Source organism: Mastomys coucha, unplaced genomic scaffold (assembly GCF_008632895.1).
Source record: "Mastomys coucha isolate ucsf_1 unplaced genomic scaffold, UCSF_Mcou_1 pScaffold15, whole genome shotgun sequence".
Lineage (NCBI taxonomy): Eukaryota > Metazoa > Chordata > Mammalia > Rodentia > Muridae > Mastomys > Mastomys coucha.
In genome coordinates, this window is record NW_022196897.1 from 137,771,948 (window position 1) to 137,791,099 (window position 19,152).

General features: G+C 47.8%; 1 long non-coding RNA gene across 1 annotated transcript; it reads right to left on the reverse strand.

The window, feature by feature from the left end:
* Positions 1-11,195: 11,195 nt before the first annotated feature.
* Positions 11,196-18,853, reverse strand: LOC116092441. The gene is made up of 3 exons (XR_004119267.1): positions 18,651-18,853; positions 18,012-18,193; positions 11,196-16,362 (listed from the first exon to the last, which is right to left on the reverse strand). It is a non-coding gene; the product is annotated as an uncharacterized LOC116092441 (long non-coding RNA).
* Positions 18,854-19,152: the final 299 nt, after the last annotated feature.

Here is a 19,152-nt window from a genome sequence, read left to right on the forward strand (position 1 = left end):
TCACTGTGTGTGTGCATGTGCCTGTGCTCACTGTGTGTGTGTGCATGTGCTCACTGTGTGTGTGTGTGCTCACTGTGTGTGTGCATGTGCCTGCGCTCACTGTGTGTGTGTGCATGTGCTCACTGTGTGTGTGTGTGCTCACTGTGTGTGTGTGTGCATGTGCCTGTGCTCACTGTGTGTGTGCCTGTGCTCACTGTGTGTGCCTGTGCTCACTGTGTGTGTGCCTGTGCTCACTGTGTGTGTGTGTGCTCACTGTGTGTGTGCATGTGCTCACTGTGTGTGCATGTGCCTGCGCTCACTGTGTGTGTGCATGTGCCTGCGCTCACTGTGTGTGTGTGTGCTCACTGTGTGTGTGTGCATGTGCTCACTGTGTGTGTGCTCATTGTGTGTGTGTGCATGTGCTCACTGTGTGTGTGCCTGCGCTCACTGTGTGTGTGTGTGCCTGCGCTCACTGTGTGTGTGTGCATGTGCTCACTGTGTGTGTGTGTGTGTGCCTGCGCTCACTGTTTGTGTGTGCTCACTGTGTGTGTGTGTGTGCTCACTGTGTGTGTGCATGTGCCTGTGCTCACTGTGTGTGTGTGCATGTGCTCACTGTGTGTGTGTGTGTGCTCACTGTGTGTGTGCATGTGCCTGCGCTCACTGTGTGTGTGTGTGTGCTCACTGTGTGTGTGTGTGCATGTGCCTGCGCTCCCTGTGTGTGTGCCTGTGCTCACTGTGTGTGCCAGTGCTCACTGTGTGTGTGTGCCTGTGCTCACTGTGTGTGTGTGCCCGTGCTCACTGTGTGTGCATGTGCTCACTGTGTGTGTGTGCATGTGCTCACTGTGTGTGTGTGTGCATGTGCTCACTGTGTGTGTGTGCATGTGCTCACTGTGTGTGTGTGCATGTGCTCACTGTGTGTGTGTGTGTGCTCACTGTGTGTGTGCATGTGCATGTGCTCACTGTGTGTGTGTGTGTGCTCACTGTGTGTGTGTGTGCATGTGCCTGCACTCCCTGTGTGTGTGCCTGTGCTCACTGTGTGTGCCTGTGCTCACTGTGTGTGTGTGCCTGTGCTCACTGTGTGTGTGTGCCCGTGCTCACTGTGTGTGCATGTGCTCACTGTGTGTGTGTGCATGTGCTCACTGTGTGTGTGTGCATGTGCTCAATGTGTGTGTGTGCATGTGCTCAATGTGTGTGTGTGCATGTGCTCACTGTGTGTGCCTGTGCTCACTGTGTGTGTGTCTGTGTGTGTGCATGTACTATGTGTGCCTCTGCCAGTGCTCACTACATGTGCATCTGAATCTTTTTTTTTTTTAAAGAATTATTTATTATTATTTGTGAGTACACTGTAGCTGTCTTCAGACACCCCAGAAGAGGGCATCAGATCTCATTACAGATGGTTGTGAGCCACCATGTGGTTGCTGAGATTTGAACTCAGGACTTTAGGAAGAGCAGTCAGTGCTCTTAACCGCTGAGCCATCTCTCCAACCCCCGCATCTGAATCTTCTAAACCACTGATCTTGGGGATGGGGGCCTAGCAGGGAATAGAGGACTGGAACCTTCCCATACTGTGCACTGTACTATGGAAAATATAGAAACACAGCAATCAAACCATGGAAGAGGCCAGGAATGGTGATTCACCCTTTTAATCCCAGCACTTGGGAGGCAGAGGCAGGCAGATCTCTATGAGTTTGAGGCCAACCTATTTGACAATAGTAAATTTCAGGCCAGTCAGGTCTACATAGTAAGACCATGTCTCAACAAAACCAACAAAAGCCAACAGCCAAACAAACAAAAAAATCTCACAACCCACAAATCTATGGAAGATATGCACTGTAATAAGCATAAAGCACGTAAGATTACCCTTTCCCATGATAAGGCACATGCAACTATAAGACCAGCTTTGAAGGGCTCTCACAAGGTTTTTTGGTTTTGTTTTTGCTTTTTTGTTTGTTTTGTTTTGTTTTGTTTTGCTTTTTTGAGACAGGGTTTCTCTGTATAGTCCTGGCTGTCCTAGAACTCACTCTGTAGACCAGGCTGGCCTAGAACTCAGAAATCCGCCTGCCTCTGCCTCCCAAGTTCTGGGATTAAAAGTGTATGCCACCACTGCCTGGCTCTCACATGTTTTCTGGCCACCTTTTGCTTTGGAACAAGGGTAATACAGTTTCGTTACTCATGAGGATCCTCTGGTTTCTTAGCATTGTGTTACCAAACCAAATGCATGGGACAAGCCCATCCATCTCTCATGCTCAGTAGCCCCTGCTCTGTCTGAGCTACTCTAGAGCTCACAATGAGAACTGGGAAGATGGCTCAGTGGATAAAGTATGAGCATGAAGACCTGAGCTCAGGTTCCCCATACCCGCATAAAATCCAGGCATCTTCAGTGTTGGGGGGGGGGGGGAATACAAGCAGATCCTGGGGTCTCCATGGTTGGTCATTCTCGCCAACATGGCGAGCTCCAAGTTCAGGAACCATGTCTGACAAAGCAAGGTGGAGAGCATGAAGCACACACACACACACACACACACACACACACACACCACATCATGGACAGAGAATCCATGGAAGAATGGCCATGTTTCTCCTTTCCTTGGGAGCCAAAACAAAACAGCACTCGGTCACTTTCCAAGCCTGTCACCCACTAGGCCATATGGATTCTCTCCAGCAATGGTCCTTTGCTCTCACCTGCATGTGCATCTTTTCACCAGGCTGGTTCCCCTACATGTCAGCACCATGGAAGGCAAACTCTGAGGCTGCACCCAAGATCTCCAGCTCCCACCCCCACCCCGATCCATCTGTGAGTCCTGCTAAGCCCTCTGCACTGTAAAGGTGATGTGGTTTGCCCCCACGGCTAAGTTCTCTGACGTGAGTGACCTTAAGCAGTGGAGGTCACGTGAGTATGCTGACTCCGTCTCCTGGGTGCTTTCAAAGCAGACAGGGTTCAGCGAAGGACCCCCTATGTCCTTGCTGCCTTGCGAGTGGAAGAGCTGCTGACACAGGGCCCTGTGGTCTTCAGAGCCAATGACAAAGCTGGAAGTAGCCAAAGCCTAGCTACTCCATTTGGCCTCATTTGGGTCCTTTGCTCAGGTGGGTCCCTAGGCCTGGAAGGCTTGACCCCCCATGGCTACCTCTCCTCCCACCCAAGTCTCTGCTGGAATACTGGTTCTCAGAGTCCCATCCTGACCGTGTCCTCTAAAATATCATCATCCCTTTGTTTCCTGTCCCCATCCACGGGCCGGTTCTCTTTCATTGTTTCTCATCAGTTATGCTGTTTCGGCTTTGCTGGGGTAACTTTGATTCTGAGACAGTTGTTAAGCATGGACAAGGGTTGCCAGCATTGGACAAAGAATCCTCACATATGGTATCCATCACCCAGAACCTCCCAGCGTGGGCACTTCAACACATTTGCTTCATCATCCAGGCACAAGGATCCTTCCTGGCACTTGGACCAGCTGTCAATCTGGTTCCCTATGACCCAGTACTCTACACTGTGTGTTTTCTTCAAACAAGGACATTCTCTTGTGTAACCACTAAAGCTGCCAAAACCACGAAATTGACACTGATACACCTCAGCGAGACCTTCGAGAGCCCAGACAAATGCAGCCAATTATTCCAGTAACATGTAAAAGATGCCTCCAGAATGTGCTGGGCATTTGATGCTGACTTCTCTTGGGTGGCCCTGACTCTGGATGCATCTCTCAGCTTTGCTTTGTCTTTCATGGTTGTGATATTCAAGGCCATGTATCCTGTGGACAAGGCATTGTCCCCTGGAACTAGAGTTACATATAGTTATGAGGCACTATGTGGGTGCTGGGAACTGCATCCAGGTCCTAAGCAAAAGCAAAAACTCTTGACTGCAGAGCTGTCTCTCCAGCCCCTAGTGATAGAATCTTGATCAAATTGGTCACAGCCCTGCTCTCCCCTGGGAAGTCAGTCTCCTTCCAGCACACAATAGCTGCAAGGAAAAGGCACAGAGTGGGCTTTAAAATGAATGATTTGGGACTGGAGGCCTGACTCAGCAGGTAAGAGTGAGTACTGCTCTTGCGGGGAATCTGAGTTCAGTTCCCAGCACTCATGGAAAGTGGTCCATGACCACATGTAACTCCAGTTTCAGGGAATCTGACTGGCCTCAGCGGGCACACACACACACACACACACACACACACACACACACAGAATATGGAAGTCCCCACAACAAATCTTCATCCAGTGGGCTTAGTTTTGGCACCCAATCTTTTGTTTTGTCGCTGAGATGGTAATAGATGCTTCCATCATGCATGAGATGCCTGGATATTTCACTCACTGATACTCCGAGTATGATGTCCCATCTGTTTGTTGCTGGGACTCAGCAATTTTCCCAAGCTCTGGTTCATTTCCGTGGATGTGGCCACGCATGGGCTCTCTCTGCTACAAGTTGGCTCACCACTGCTCTCAGGACTTCCCATGGCCAGGATGTGACATATTTGCAAGAATGCTTAGGAAAATAGTTTGAGAAACGTCCCCAAAGGGTCCATTCTGATGGAGGCTTGGTGTTCAGGGCCATGGTATTGGACAGTGCTAGGAAACTTTTGTGAGACAGACCTAGAACCAGGTCTCAGGGTCACTGGGGGTGTGATCTTGCCAAGCAGTTCATATGCCATGCCTGAGTCACTCTCTCTTCGAGGGAGCAGGCCCAGCCTCTACACGCTCCCCTGGCTTCTGGTATAAGATGTGACTGCCTCATTCTGTACTTGCTCCTGACTCATTACACTGTCTGACTGACTGACTGACACCGGAGCCCATACCAGCAGGGCATAGCATTCTGAACCTCCAAAACAGTACACTAACCTGTTCTTCATAAGTAGCTTGTATCTGAAGTTTTAGCTCTGTTTTGTTTTTATTTTGGTGGGAGAATGTGTGTTCATGTGTACACATGTGTGTGTGCCAATGCACATGCATATGTATGTACATATGCATGTGGTAGCCAAAGGTCCATCGTGGGTGTCATTCCTCAGGAACTGTCTACCTTGTACTTTGTTGTTGCTATTTTTTAGTATTTATTCATTTTTATTATATATGTGTGTGTGCATCCCTGAGTATGTGTCTGTATACCTACATATATGCAGTGCGTGAGAAGGCTAGAAGAGAGCATCAGATTCCCTGGAACTATATAGTTACAGACAGTTGTGAGCTGTCACGTGGATGCGGGGAACTGAACTCAGGTCCTCTGGAGGAGCAGCCAGACATGCTCTTAATGTCTGAGTCATTTCTCCAGCCTCCACCTTGTTCTTTGAGGCAGAATCTCTCATTGACCTGGAGTTTGCTAAGTAGGCTAGGCTGGCTGGCCAGCGAGCCTCACAGATCTATCATATACCATCACACATGGTTCCTAGGGAATCTAACTTGGGTCCTCATGCTATCAAGGCATCACTTTCCTGACTTAGCTATCTCCCAGGACCTGCTTTAATTTATCATACAAGGTCTCATTTATGTAGCCCAGCTTGACCCTAAACTCAAAGCAATCCTTCTGCATCAATCTCCTGAGTGCCAAGATTCCATGTCTGTCCACCACACCCTGTTCGTGTTTTATACCAGCGATGAAAGCATCACAAATCCTCGTGTGTCAAGCTCAATGACTCCCGCTCTGATCTGCAGCATAGGCCTCACCTGCCCTTCTGCTTCCTCAGTTTGTTGATAAGTAACTGGCTTTCTTTATTCTTGATCCATGGATCTGCCTGTTCAACCAACAACTGGTACCCTGCCCTAACAACTGCCCTTTCTCTTTGCTCCCAAATGCTGCTACCACCTCCAACAAACAGTGATGAAGGCAAGCAGGAAGAAGAAAGCTAAACAATTTATTTTTGAAGTAGCAACATAGTCACAGGGCTGGAAAAATATTTCTCAGCATCCATGGCTGGGCAGCTTACAGCTACCTATGACTCTAGCTCCAGGATTTCCTAAGCCTCTGGTCTCTGTGGACATCTGCACTAACATGCATGCCCCATCCCACCCCCATATCCCCAAACACATTTTTTAAAGTAATATTTTTATTTTCTATAAAAAAAAAACATAGAAAAGTACATAAAGTTTCCATTCCCACCATGAAGCTTTGTTCCAACCATCATTAATTTATTATCTACCAGTTATTATGAATTTTTTGTTCAATTGTATGTTTTGTTTTGTTTGAGACAGGGTCCCACCATGAACACAGGGTCTAACTATGGTCTCAGCTCTGGCTGGCCTAGAACTCACTATGTAGACCAGGCTGGCCTTGAACTCACAGACACCCACCTGTTTCTGCTTGTGCCCCACGCTTGGCATGAGTAGGTTTTCATTTTGTTCTTTTTTATACAAACCTGCCCTTACATTCTTTTCCTTGATTGTCAATACATCATGGAGAACTTTTTTTCTTTTTTCTTTCTTTCTTTCTTTTTTTTTTTTGTTGTTGTTTTGTTTTGTTTTGTTTTTTGAGACAGGGTTTCTCTGTATAGTCCCGGCTGTCCTGGAACTCACTCTGTAGACCAGGCTGTCCTAGAACTCAGAAATCTGCCTGTTAGTGGGGTGGTGGTGGCACACATCTTTAATCCCAGCACTTGGGAGGCAGAGGCAGGTGGATTTCTGAGTTTGAGGCCAGACTGGTCTACAGAGTGAGTTCCAGGACAGCCAGAGATACACAGAGAAACCCTGTCTCGAAAAAAAAAAACAAAACAAAACAAAAAGAAGAAGAAAAGAAAAAGAAAAGAAATGCGCCTGTCTCTGCCTCCCAAGTGCTGGGATTAAAGGCGTGCACCACCACTGCCCAGCATGGGGAACTTTTTATAGTAATACATTAACATTACTTTATCTTTCCAGTGGCTGTATTCTACTGCCTGTAATAAAAAGATTTTAGTATATTCAGTTCATGAATATATGAACACATTCAGAAATGGGATTGTTGGTCTTTTCTGTTATATATCCAGTTATTAGTAGCTTAAAAGTTTGTCTTTCCTCTTAGAAAGTAAGTGTGGAGAAGGACTCTCCTGTTCACTACTGTGTTTTCAGCATCAAAACCATCAGGACACAGAAAACATTCAATATACATGGATTTGTTGAATGAATGAATGAATGAATGAATGGACTATGTTCTCTGAGTCCTAACTGGATGATCAAGCATTTATGAGCACCAGCTGTATACTCAGTGCTATGTACCCTTTGCTGATGTCCCTGACACTCCTGGGAGGTCAGGACTGCTTGGGGCTACCAAGTCCATGACTATGATGAGGTCACACAGTTAGCCTAGACCAAGCCACCACTTCTGCCTGTATGGCATCAGTCTCTGTGGTGAACCCCACTGAGGTGTTACTCAGCCTCCAACCCCACATGGATCCGTCTTGGCTAGACCTCCTTACTCTCCTGGTCCCATCAGTCTCCTTGTAGCTTCTTCCCTAGCCAAAGGCATCTGCCCCAACCCTCAGCCAGCACAGGCCAGGACCAAGGATGGAAGCCATCATTTCCATACAGCTGTCCCTGGGATCTGAGCCTGGGGAGCCCCCCCATTTTCATTGAAAAGGCTGAATTGTCTTGGCATTTTGGGGGCTGCCTGGGCGGGGCCTGGGTAGGCTATTATCCTACATTATCTCACTCCCCTGCCCCTGAAAAGAGCCTTGACTGCTCCTCCCTCCCCTGCCGCAGCCTTTTACACTTAATTACCTCACTCGTCACCAGCAGCCTTCAGAGGGACCACAACTGGGGCGTGAGTAATCCCGCCCCCCACACCCAGCCTGTCTGCAAGAAGGGAATCGCCCTGTGGCCTGGAAAGAAAGGAACAGACTATGTAGGCCTCCCAGCCCAAGCATTCTGGGGCTGCTGCCACGAGGGGCAGCCGCTGACCCCAGACTCCCTGATGGCCTTTGCCAGTCCTGGTGTCAGGCACTCCACCTCCCTGGCCCCAGATTGTGAGCTGGAACTTCCTAGGCTGCAGAAGACACACACACACACACACACACACACACACACACACGTCTTACTGCCTTGCTTTCAAATAGGCAGGCTGGACTACATCTGCAAAGCAGCCTGCATCTCACTGTGCAAACATGGCTTCCAGGGATGAAGCCCTCTCATCCTGCACTAAATACCTTGTGATCCTTTGTCTTCTTTCCTCTGGGCTCTGATCTTTAGTGTGCTGGAAGGGTCACTGGGCCCAGGGAGCCCTTTCTTATTCTCCAGCTGCTGGACATAGAACCTGTCTGTCAAAAAAAAAAAAAAAAAAAAAAAGAGGAAGACAAGGAAAGAGGGAGAGAGGAAGGGAGTCTGAATGCATCTTCTTTTGCTAGTGTTGGGACCAGGTCCTACTCAAAAGCCATTGCTGGACTCTAATAAATGGGAGCGAAGAGCCCAGGGTGAAGTAATAGACCTGCTGGGAAGGTCTGCTCTGGCAAAGTGGATCCTTGGATCAGCCTCCCCTAAGCCATCCTATCCCATGCTGTAGGCTCGGAGCATCTCAAGTCAAAACTGCTTCTTTGCCCCCAGTGGCCCAGGTTAAGGAGCCCTCCATCACTATGAGTCACTAATGTCACTCCCATGTCACCATGGGTCACCACTGTCACCACCCCCCCATCCTCGTAAGATGATGCAGCTGGGGCTGAGAAGCAGCTGTTTATCTGCCATCAGATGTGAGCTCTGCCACCTCTCAGGCTGCACAGCTCAGCCCCCATCTCCTTCCCAGAACCACAGTAAGGAATTTAGAAGGTGGCGTCAGGTGGTTAGGAGGGATGCATTTGATAGTCAGCAAACCCTGTGGGTCCTCTCTCAGAATAATGGCTTTAAATTAATAAAGTACATCATGTTACAAAGGAAACCAATTATGTAGGAACAGTTATCAAAATATTAAAAACACAATTGCACTGGAGGAGTATATGTGCCTCTTTATGCCATTTTGTAACATGTGATTTTGCAAATAATCATTATTGTCTTGAAGTTGTGATAAACATAAAAAATCAAACTGGGGAGATCGCTCCATCAGTAAAGCAAGTGCCTTGCAAGCACAAGGATCTAAGTTCAATCCCCAGACCCACAGTTTAAAAAAAAATCTGAGTGTGATTCAATGTGTTTGTAATTCTAGTGCTGACAAGGCAGAAACAGGCTAATCTCTGGGGCTTGCTAGTTACCCAGCCTAACCCACTTAATAGGCCCCAGTCCGGTGAGAAACTTTCTCAAAAAAAAAAAGGTGGTCTGTGACTGAGACATAACTCCCTACGCTGCACACACACAAACACACACACAACCAGAACACAAACACACACATGCACACGCATAAAGACACACACACACACACACACACACACACACACACACACACACAAACTTCTATCATAGGATAGGAACACATTCCTGAATTCTATCCCTGACAAAGTCACAGATCCTGCTACTGTCACCGTGTCTAAGCCTGGAATCACCAGAGTACAAATAGTGAGCTTCGGGTGGAGATCTGTTTAGTTAAAGAGGGAATACTTGCCAGGCATGGTGGTGCACACCTGAAATTGTAACACTCAAGAAGCAGGAGAATTGCTGGAAGGTCCAGACTAACAATCCAGACACTATCTCATTAAAAACAAAAACAAAGGTATGGTTTGATTCTCAGATTGGAAGCTTACAGTTTCAGGGGGAATCGAGTCTCCTGTTCTGATCTCCTCAGGCACCAAACATGCAAGCAGTGCACTTACTTACATGTAAACACACACATAACATAGAAAATCATTAAATCTTGGGGCTGGTGAGATGGCTCAGCAGGTAAGAGCACCAACTACTCTTCTGAAGGTCCTGAATTCTTATCCCAGCAACCACATGGTGGCTCACAACCACCCATAATGAGATCTGATACCCTCTTCTGGTGAGTCTGAAGACAGCTATAGTGTACTTACATATAATAATAAATAAATCTTTGGAAGCCAGGTGTGGTGGCGCACGCCTTTAATCCTAGCACTTGGGAGGCAGAGGCAGGTGGATTTCTGAGTTCAAGTCCAGCCTGGTCTACAGAGTGAGTCCAGGACAGCCAGGGCTACATAGAGAAACCCTGTCTCGAACCCCCCCCCCCAAAAAAAAATCTTTAGGCCGGAGCGAACAGGGTCTGAGCGAGTGGGGCTGACCGGAGCCAGCAGAGGTCCTAAAGTTAATTCCCAAGAACCAGATGAAAGCTCACAACTATCTGTACAGCTACAGTGTGTACTCGTATACATAAAATAAATAAATAAATCTTTTAAAAGATTATTAAATCTTAAAAAGAAACAACTCTCAAGTTGATAATGCCTTCCTATCTGAATTAATGGTAGACTTTCAGTTCTTTGTGTGAATTGCAGATTTAGGGAAACAGAAACATGCCAGCACTCTCCTTCCTATTTCTTTACAGACATCACCAGTCAGTTACCACACGCTTTCTTCTCAACTCAGACTCAGTCCAGGAGGATCTCAATATCAAGCAACTGCTACCTTGCCTCCAAAGTTCTTCTCTTAAGCTGGAATTCATTTTCCATTTCTGGAAGGCAGGTGTCAAATTAGTAACAATACAGAGAATAAAAATAACACTTGAGAACAGGGGGGGAAAGACAAGCTTAAGAAGTGTGGTTTCGGGCACTAGAGAAATGTCTTAGAGGACAACTTAAAAGCAGTGGCTGCTCTTGCAAAGGACCCCAGTTGTGCTGGCGACCAGCTTTGACATCCAGTTTCTCGATGAAGGCAGCAAAAGGGGGAGGGCATTGGCGACTGGGGTGGTGCTGATCGCAGCCGACAGACCCCCCTCACCTGTTGATAGTGGCCATAGATTTACAGGGTCAGCAGAGATTTATGGGCTCAGCATTACAGACTTAACAAAACTTAATTTATCTGGGGCTGGCAAGAAAGCCCAGAGAGAAACTCTGAACTCTTTTAACATTTTTTTTTTTGAGACAGGGTTTCTCTGTGTAGCCCTGGCTGTCCTGGAACTCACTCTGTAGACCAGGCTGGCCCCGAACTCAGAAATCCACCTGCCTCTGCCTCCCAAGTGCTGGGATTAAAGGTGTGCGACAGCACTGCCCGGCCTCTTTTAACTCTTAGGTGTACATATGTATAGACAGACAGATATACACTTGATGGATGGAGCAGAGCCCTAACAGCTATACTCTGTTTCCTTTCAGTATTTTTATGCCTTCTTAGACAAACATTCTTTCTAAAATTACCTCATAGACAAAATATTACACAAAAGGGGAGTTACAGGAGGATGTCAATAGTAAGTTCAAAGCAGTACTTTATTCTATAAGCTCAGTATAAGTTCAAAGCAACAGTTTCACATGGCCTTGCTTTATCATAGCGCACACCTGTGGCTTCATCCTTGGACTTGACCTAGAATGAATGTTTTTCCTTGATCACAAATCTGTCCAAAGCCTATTTCTATTCTTAGTGTAATTTATGAAAGCTTATCATGCAGCCTTTACTTACTATTCTATGAGGAGGGAGCACATTCTATTCTTGATTCTAACTTTATTACATCTTTCTGGCAAAACAACTAAAACCATCTCCTTCAACTTTCTCCCTAAGATTAGTTGAATCAAATCAGGAATGCTATAAAGTCATTAATTTATCTAAACAGCGTTGATTCATGAAAGTTCATCTTCATGTTGATCTGCAGGAAATTTGCCCAATTGGGTGGGCCGATGCCCAGGCATCATTAGACTATGTAATAGTGGCAGGAAAGGCCTATCAGCATCGAGAAGCAATTCTTGGACAAAGTTTATGGGCACGTGGCTTTCCAAAGCACCCATCACAACCATGCAAAATAGTGGGCCATCTCCAGGGATCTCACTCGCTTGCCACAGCCTTTCCTAGAAGGCTTCTGTCCCAATGTGATTACTAGGAGCTATATATATAGTGGCTCATAATTGTCAGTAACTCCAGTTCTAGGAGACCAGATGTCTTTTTCTGTACTCTGTGGGCCATAGCCACATACATGATACACATGCAGGCAAAACACCCATACACATACAATAAAAATAAATTTTGAAAAAACAGAAAAAAAGAAAAATATAGCTGGGAATAAAGACAGGGCCATTTTTTTCTCTTTGTGACTTCTCATCTGTCTCTGGAATTCTGCACTCAGTTCTGAGTCCTTTCTTCTGAGAACATCAACCAACTGGACGGGACTTAAGGAAGTAACCAGGATGCACAGACTCCTGTCTTGTGCTTCTGATAGGATCACACCGTGGGCACACACTGAGACTGTCCCCTGAGATATCATGTGAAGAACTGGACACCAATATGAGCATGCCCAGGCTCTTCCTGGATGTGAGGACAGAGAAACTGGAGATCTGCATACCCCAGAGGTGCTGTCTCAGCTGGAAGCATAGAGTCTAAACATGAGAAACTGGTTACCACAGGGCCAGAAGCATGGAGGAAAAAGCTCCTTGGGCCCAAAAGCACATGAGTGGAACTATAAAAGAGTGGCTGGGACATCTCGCATCTCTTACGTGAGTTTGGGTGATGTAACTGTTCCTGTCTGGGGCAGAAGTACAAAGAGGAAGGTCTCTGGCTAGGGTATTTGGTTTCTAAGTAGCATCAGAACAGATTTGAACCAAGATCACCCATGTCTTTAGCTCCTGTGTGCCCATCCCTCTGCATCTGGTATGAGATAAAGGGAAGGCTAGACAGTGGGGACATTTGAGGGGTTTGACCCTTAAGGGTCATCTACCCTAGCAAGTTTGGGGTCAAGTACAGGTGACTATTGATAGTCTCCAGATTTCTCCAGAAGCTGATGGAGTCCAGCTGGGTTGTGAGCAAAGCAGAAAGCAGGAGGCAGAGCCAGAGGCGCTGAGTGAGGCTGATTCCTCTGTGCCAGAAACCCTGGGAGCCCCAGAAATGCCAACTCTGCAGCTCTGACAGCCGCCTTCACATCTGCCACGGATGGTTCTGAGCTCAGCTAGTGCGGAAGAGAGAGAAAGGGGCAGGAGAGGCCATCACTGGTGGTGGAGAGCCAACCCTGGCCTGGCAGAGAGCCCAGATAATCCAGGGAAGGCACTCTGCTGCCTCCTGCCTCAGTTTCTCCAGCTGTCAAATGGGGATGAGAAGTGATGGTGTCCAGACCTCTGAGGATGCTCAGGTAATGATCCATTTTTACTGAAGGCTGACACTTCTCTAAGTCTGACAAGGCAACTGCTACCATGAGCCTCAGTCTACCAAAGTGCAAAAGCGACTAGCTCAGTCTCCCACTGGAAAAGGCAGTACTGGGGTTAAAAATCTGGCTTGCTGAATTCAAAGTCCACAGCACTCAAGCTGGGCAGTAATGGTGCAAGCTTGTAATCCCTGCACTTGGGAGGCAGGCAGATGTCTGTGAGTTGGAGACCAGCCTCATTATACAGAGAGAATTCCAGGACAGCCAGGTTTACATGGAAAAACCCTGTCTTGAAAAACAAAACATTCACATAAATGGCTTGTGATGCCCCGGGCCCTTGTTTTGAACCTCTGATCTGGCTCGCTTGCAAGTGAAGCTCTCCTACAGGAGTCGGAGCCACACACACACTCAGCCCAGCCCGGGTGCAGAGCCCTGTCCCAAGTCCCCTAGCCCTGCAGAGCATGGCGATCAACCTCCCACCAGCCAGTCTCTTCCAAAAGACCTCTCAGCAAGATGCTGAGATGTGAGCATTTCAGGGACAGAAATATCTCCAACTTTGAAGGAAAGACACTTGGCAGAGTGTCGGAGACAGGGCAGGGATCCAGTGATATCCCAATGCTTAGGAAAGCGTAAGCACTCCAAGAACCACCTGGCCTTGGCCAAAGGTGAGCAGAGGGGCGTGGTCACGGCAACGTAGTCTTTCATTTGATTGATTGCTGAGCTCCTGCCTCTTGCCCAGCAAGAGGTTGATGGGGATATGATGAAAGCAGCAGACGTGGGAGGGGGAGGGGCATTCTCTGCAGGAGTCCACTCACTCACCCAGCGCTGGCATATTGGGTCTCTTAGAGAGAGGCTCTGGTGGTTTATGATGAAGGCTTTGTAGTCAGGCTCTCTGATCAGACTAAGTCAGGTTCTCAGCTGGGTCTCCTTGGGTGAGTTGAAGCAACTCTCTGAGCCTTAGTTCCTTCATCTGCAAAAATGGAGAGGGTGATACAATGATAATGTAAGGTAATCAGCATGGCTAGCTGGCTTGGGCTCCTGGAACACAGTAGACACTCAGGAAACGTCTGTTTGCATTATTACCCTTTGTGGTTTTGTTCCCAGAAATCTCTGCCTAGGTCTTTGCAGCTGGAGTGGAGGGAGGCAGTGTGGTGGAGTGGTGAGGGCCCAATGTCTAGAGTAGGTTGCTTGAGGAGAATTATAATTCACCATGTAACAGGCTGTGAAACCTAGGGCACGTTACCTACTCTCTCTGAACTCAATTTTCCTTGCTGTAAAATGGGCCTGATGATATTGTCTGCCTTCCAGGGTAAGTGTAAGAGTTAAGTACATCGATCTGTCCCTGGCATGCAGCCTGGAACTCTGTTTACAATATGAATAAAGGAAAGCGTGGGGTAGCCACAAGATGATGTCCTTGGACTTTTCTCTGGTCTGAGTTCTCTGGCATCCTCCATTCACAGCCCCTTCGCCATCCACCATAGTGTCCAGCAGAGGCCTCGGGACTAATCTCTCAGGCCCAGGTGGGATTCCTCCACCGGAAGTCAGCTTGCCAGGTGGGAGTCCTCTACCGGAAGTCGGGCTTACCAGGACTTCTGAGCCGCCACAGCCAGAGTTGCTCTGCTTTGGTTTTTCTTTCCTCCTCTTCTGGATTCCCAGCGCCAGACCACAACCCTGTGGAGACTGTCCTCTTGTGGTCACAGGCGGAGACCCCTCCTTGGTTTCACCTCCACCCTCACATCTGCTTCCGGAAAGACCAGAGAGACACAAGCAGGATTGGTGTCTATCATGTCTCTGAAGACCAGGGTCTGGCTTTGAGATGCTTCTGGTTTATCCCTCCCCTTCTCTAAGGAGGAGAGTCTGGATAAAATGCACTTGAGACCCAGGGCAGAGTGCAAACGGCTTCCTGGAGAAAAGAGCCCATCAGTGCAGGGCGGATGCTTTTGTGGCCACTCTGCTCCTTGGAATTCATACAGAATCCCATTATCAGCTCCGGACAGCAGCTCAGGGACCATCTTGTCCCTTTCCCATTCAACAGACAAGAAAGCTGGGGCCCAGAAAGGAGAGGGGATAAAGAAGAATATGGTAGGGGCTAAGCTCTCAGCTCCATAATTGTGTTCCTTCTAGCCCCTAGAGTGACGGGTGCAAATTCCTGATGCCCACCCCGTTGTCACAGCTATGCTGGGTGACCTCAGATCATACTGCCAGCCGCCTAAGGTCACACAGCTGAGATTCCCGTCCAGACCAGATGCAAGGCAGGACAGAGGGAGATGCTGTGAGGACAGAGTAAGCTAGGCACACAGCTTGAAGGTAGACTTAAACCTTCAAGGAAGGAAGTTGGTCGGGGGTCATATAGATATGCGGTGCGCCTTGGCTTCTCTGCATTCGGACCAGGAAGTCTTGAGCCAGTCATTCACCCTAATCTGCCTAACAGGCCAGTAGTAGGGCCTTCCCCCAGGAGGCTGTGCCAAGGCTCAGGCAAGTGGAGATCCTGTTACTGTGGGCCAGGCTTTGCTCTGAGCACTGCACCAGTGTGCTGGCATTTGGTTGTCACTGCAACCTTGCAGCAATGCCATTGCCTCCAAGTCAGAAGGACAATATGGACATCCTGACATGCTTTGCTGAACTTAATTTCTTTAATTTGGAGGTAGTTAGAAACATTCCAGAGGAGTGTTTGTTGGATTGAACTGTTTTTGTGTTCTTTGGGGAAAATAGAGAAGGGAGCATGAGGACACGGTGGAAGTTCCAGCCACTGCCTTCCTTTCTGTGCCTATTTGTTCAGATGTGGGCTTACATTTGTAAAGCAGCTGTAACAGATTTCTAGATTCAGCATCCTTAACATAAAGCCATGTGCTCTCTCCATGTGGGCATCCACATCCGTAGAGGTCTTCTCGGAAACTCGTCTCCACTCAGGCCAATTGGGATTCTCACTCTGACTTCAATACTGTATCGATGCCCTTGGGAATAGAGTGCTTCTTCATTTTATGTGACTTGGGGACAAGTAGTAAGCTCATGTGGGGAAAGATGGGACAGAGCCTTCTAGACTGAGCCAATGTTTTCCAGCATCCAAAAGGGCCAATGTCTTGGGCTCAATGTCACTGCTGTCTACCTATTCGTCACTTACTCCAGGCTTTGTGAGCACTCCTGCAATCTGGCCCAGCCAACTTCCTAGCTGTTTGGTGTCCTAGTGCCAAAGCTATAAGCCACCGTATAGTTCACCATTATCCTACAGAGTTACTTTGAACCTCGGGTCCTCTTGTTTCTTCTTAACTGCTATCTTCGCTTCATTTCTGTTGCTGACAAAAAAATCAAGTTACAGGATTTAGAGAGACAGCTCAGCAGTTAAGAGCACTTAGTGCTCTTGCAGGAGACCTGGGTTCAGTTCCAGGAGATCTAATGCCCTCTTCTGACCTCTTCAGGCACCACCACACATAGTGCACATACACACAATGCAGGCAAAACACATATACACATGGAATCTAAAGCAACAGCAAAAGAAAGTCAGGGGAGACAGGCTTATTTCCACTCAGAATTCCAGGTTACAGTTTACAATTGCAAGGAGGTCAAGGCAGGGATCTGAAACAGCTAGTTACACCGAGAGTCAAGAGCATAGAGAGAAATGGATTCTTAAGTGCTTGTCTTCAGCTGGCTTTTTTCTCTCATATATGGTCCAGGACCTAAACCTTCAGTGAGCTGTATTTTCCCACCTCAATTAATGCAATTAAGAAAAGCCTTTGTAGGCACTATCAGAGGCCAAGCTGATCTAAACAATTCTTTATTGAGACTCTCCAGGTGGTTCTCGAATGTGTCAAGTTGACAATTAAGACCATCACAGCAGCTAAAGATGTCCAAGTCACCTCCTGAATGCGGTCAAAGGCCTGGGGCTTCACCCCTGGCTGGATACTGGTGAACAGAAAGACATCACCTCTGTGAGGACATTACTGATCAGTGAATAGACAAGTCAATCTATGGCCTTTCTAGTGGGAAATCCCAATGAAGGAGGAGTCCAGATCCAGCTTCTTCCTAGACACTGGGGTTCACCCTTGGGGCCTTGGTAAGCAGTCCGGGCTCTATTCTGCCCTCTCTGAGATGGGATGTTGGAGTGGTGGGACCTTTGAACAGGCATCTGTGAGGCTTTGGGTACCCACTTGTTTTATTTGTCTTCAGTGTCCTGGGCACTCGTAGAGGAAACAAAGCCAGCACAGAACAAGGAGTACATATAACACTACCACAAATAAGAGCCACAGCACACAGACAGCTCCTTCTAGACTGAGCCAATGTTTTCCAGCATCCAAAAGGGCCAATGTCTTGGGCTCAATGTCACTGCTGTCCACCTATTCGTCACTTACTCCAGGCTTTGTGAGCACTCCTGCAATCCGGCCCAGCCAACTTCCTAGCTGAATCACCAGCCACTTCTCATTCTTCAGCAAATTCAAGCTCATTGCTGTCCTAGAACCTTTGAACCAGGGATGTCTTCTAACACTGTCTTTGCTTGTCTTTTTTTCTGTGGCTGGCTTGCATCTTGGCTAAGTGTCACCTGCCCTAGGTCCTTCTCTAAAGGCCCCAGCACCCTCCATCAATTGTGCTTAGGTCCCCTCCACCCCCTCAGCACTAAACATCCCTTTGGAAGGATAGGATCGACTTACACATTCCCTGTTCAGTGTTTAGTCACTGTCCTTGGATATCAACTCCAAGACTGTGGGGGCTAGGGGAACTTTCTATGCCAATCAGCATCCTAATCCCTTTATAGGTGACAACTCCTATAATGCTCTCAGCAACACTTGAGCCAGCAGAGCAAGCATTGTTTCCATTTAGAAATGCAGAAACTGAGGCACACATTAGCTGGGCAACTTGCCCAAGGTTCTACAACTCTATGGTAAGAGTGCTGGGAGACCCCAGTGAACATTGCTGGGAGTATGCTGTGTTATGTATAGGCATTCCTTACCTTATAGGCTCAGAGACTGGTAGGCAAGTTGGCTTTGTCTACAGTGGTAGAAGTCAAGGCCACCCTCTATAGGAGGGCTCAATCTTGAAGCCAATAAGGTTAGCTGGGGTAAAGGACACACTGTCATCCTTCACAGAGTCCTAGAGAGTAGCCAGGTTAAGAAGCTGGAAGAAGCCTGGAGGCTGGAGTACAAGGTGATGAGGAGGACCATCAGTTAAGGGTCAAGGTCATCTGAGGGATGATAATAATAATAATAATAATAATAATAATAATAATAATAATAATAATAAATGTCCTAAGGGACAGGACAGTATGCAATGTAGCTAGAAAGATAAACAGAGAATTCCAGATTGTACAGAATCTTGGCAAGATCAGGTACCCAATTGTTACTGGGAGATTTCTTAGCCACACTTCCAGGACTATCATAGCCCTTGAATTCAAGGTGCCAGAGGACACTTAAAGGTTTGGAAACTGCTGCTGACTCGCTGTGTGACTTGGTCTTCCACTCCCAATTGGCACTAGAGGACCCAGTCCCCAAGGACATCCCCACTCCATCAGCTTTACATCCATAATAGATGATATGGTCCAGGAAGAGCCCTGCATCCCCAGAGTCCAATACTGGGACTCCGGCACACTGACCTTACCCCACATTTGCTCTGGCTGATCCACCACCCCGGAGGTTTGCCTGGCTGCCTCTAAGCAGAAGACTCAGCTTTCCAGTTTCTTAGTTCCAAGGCATGGTTCCTCTCCCAGATTTGGACTGGATTGGGGCGGGGGGTTCTACTTAGATCCATCCAGAGACAAAGGAGCTGACCTGCAAAGAGTTCCAGCAGGAGCCCCTCTCCCCCTCCCTTCCCCCTTCTCCCTTCGCAGTCCACGTGTCTCTATTGTCTGCTCCCCCGCTTCAGGGAAAGACACAGCCTCGGATGTGTCAAAACCACCACCCCCCGGCAGCAGGGAAATTAATTACTGGGCGATTTTCACTTCCTCTCGCAGCTCTCGCCTGAGCTGGGTACCGGAACAGGACCGGCTGAGCGAGGCCGTCATCCGCATGGGGGACCCTCTCCTTCCACCAGTTCTGAAGAAAGTTGAATCCCAAACCCAACAGGGGGCTCTAGTAGGAGCCCAAGTTGGGGGCAGG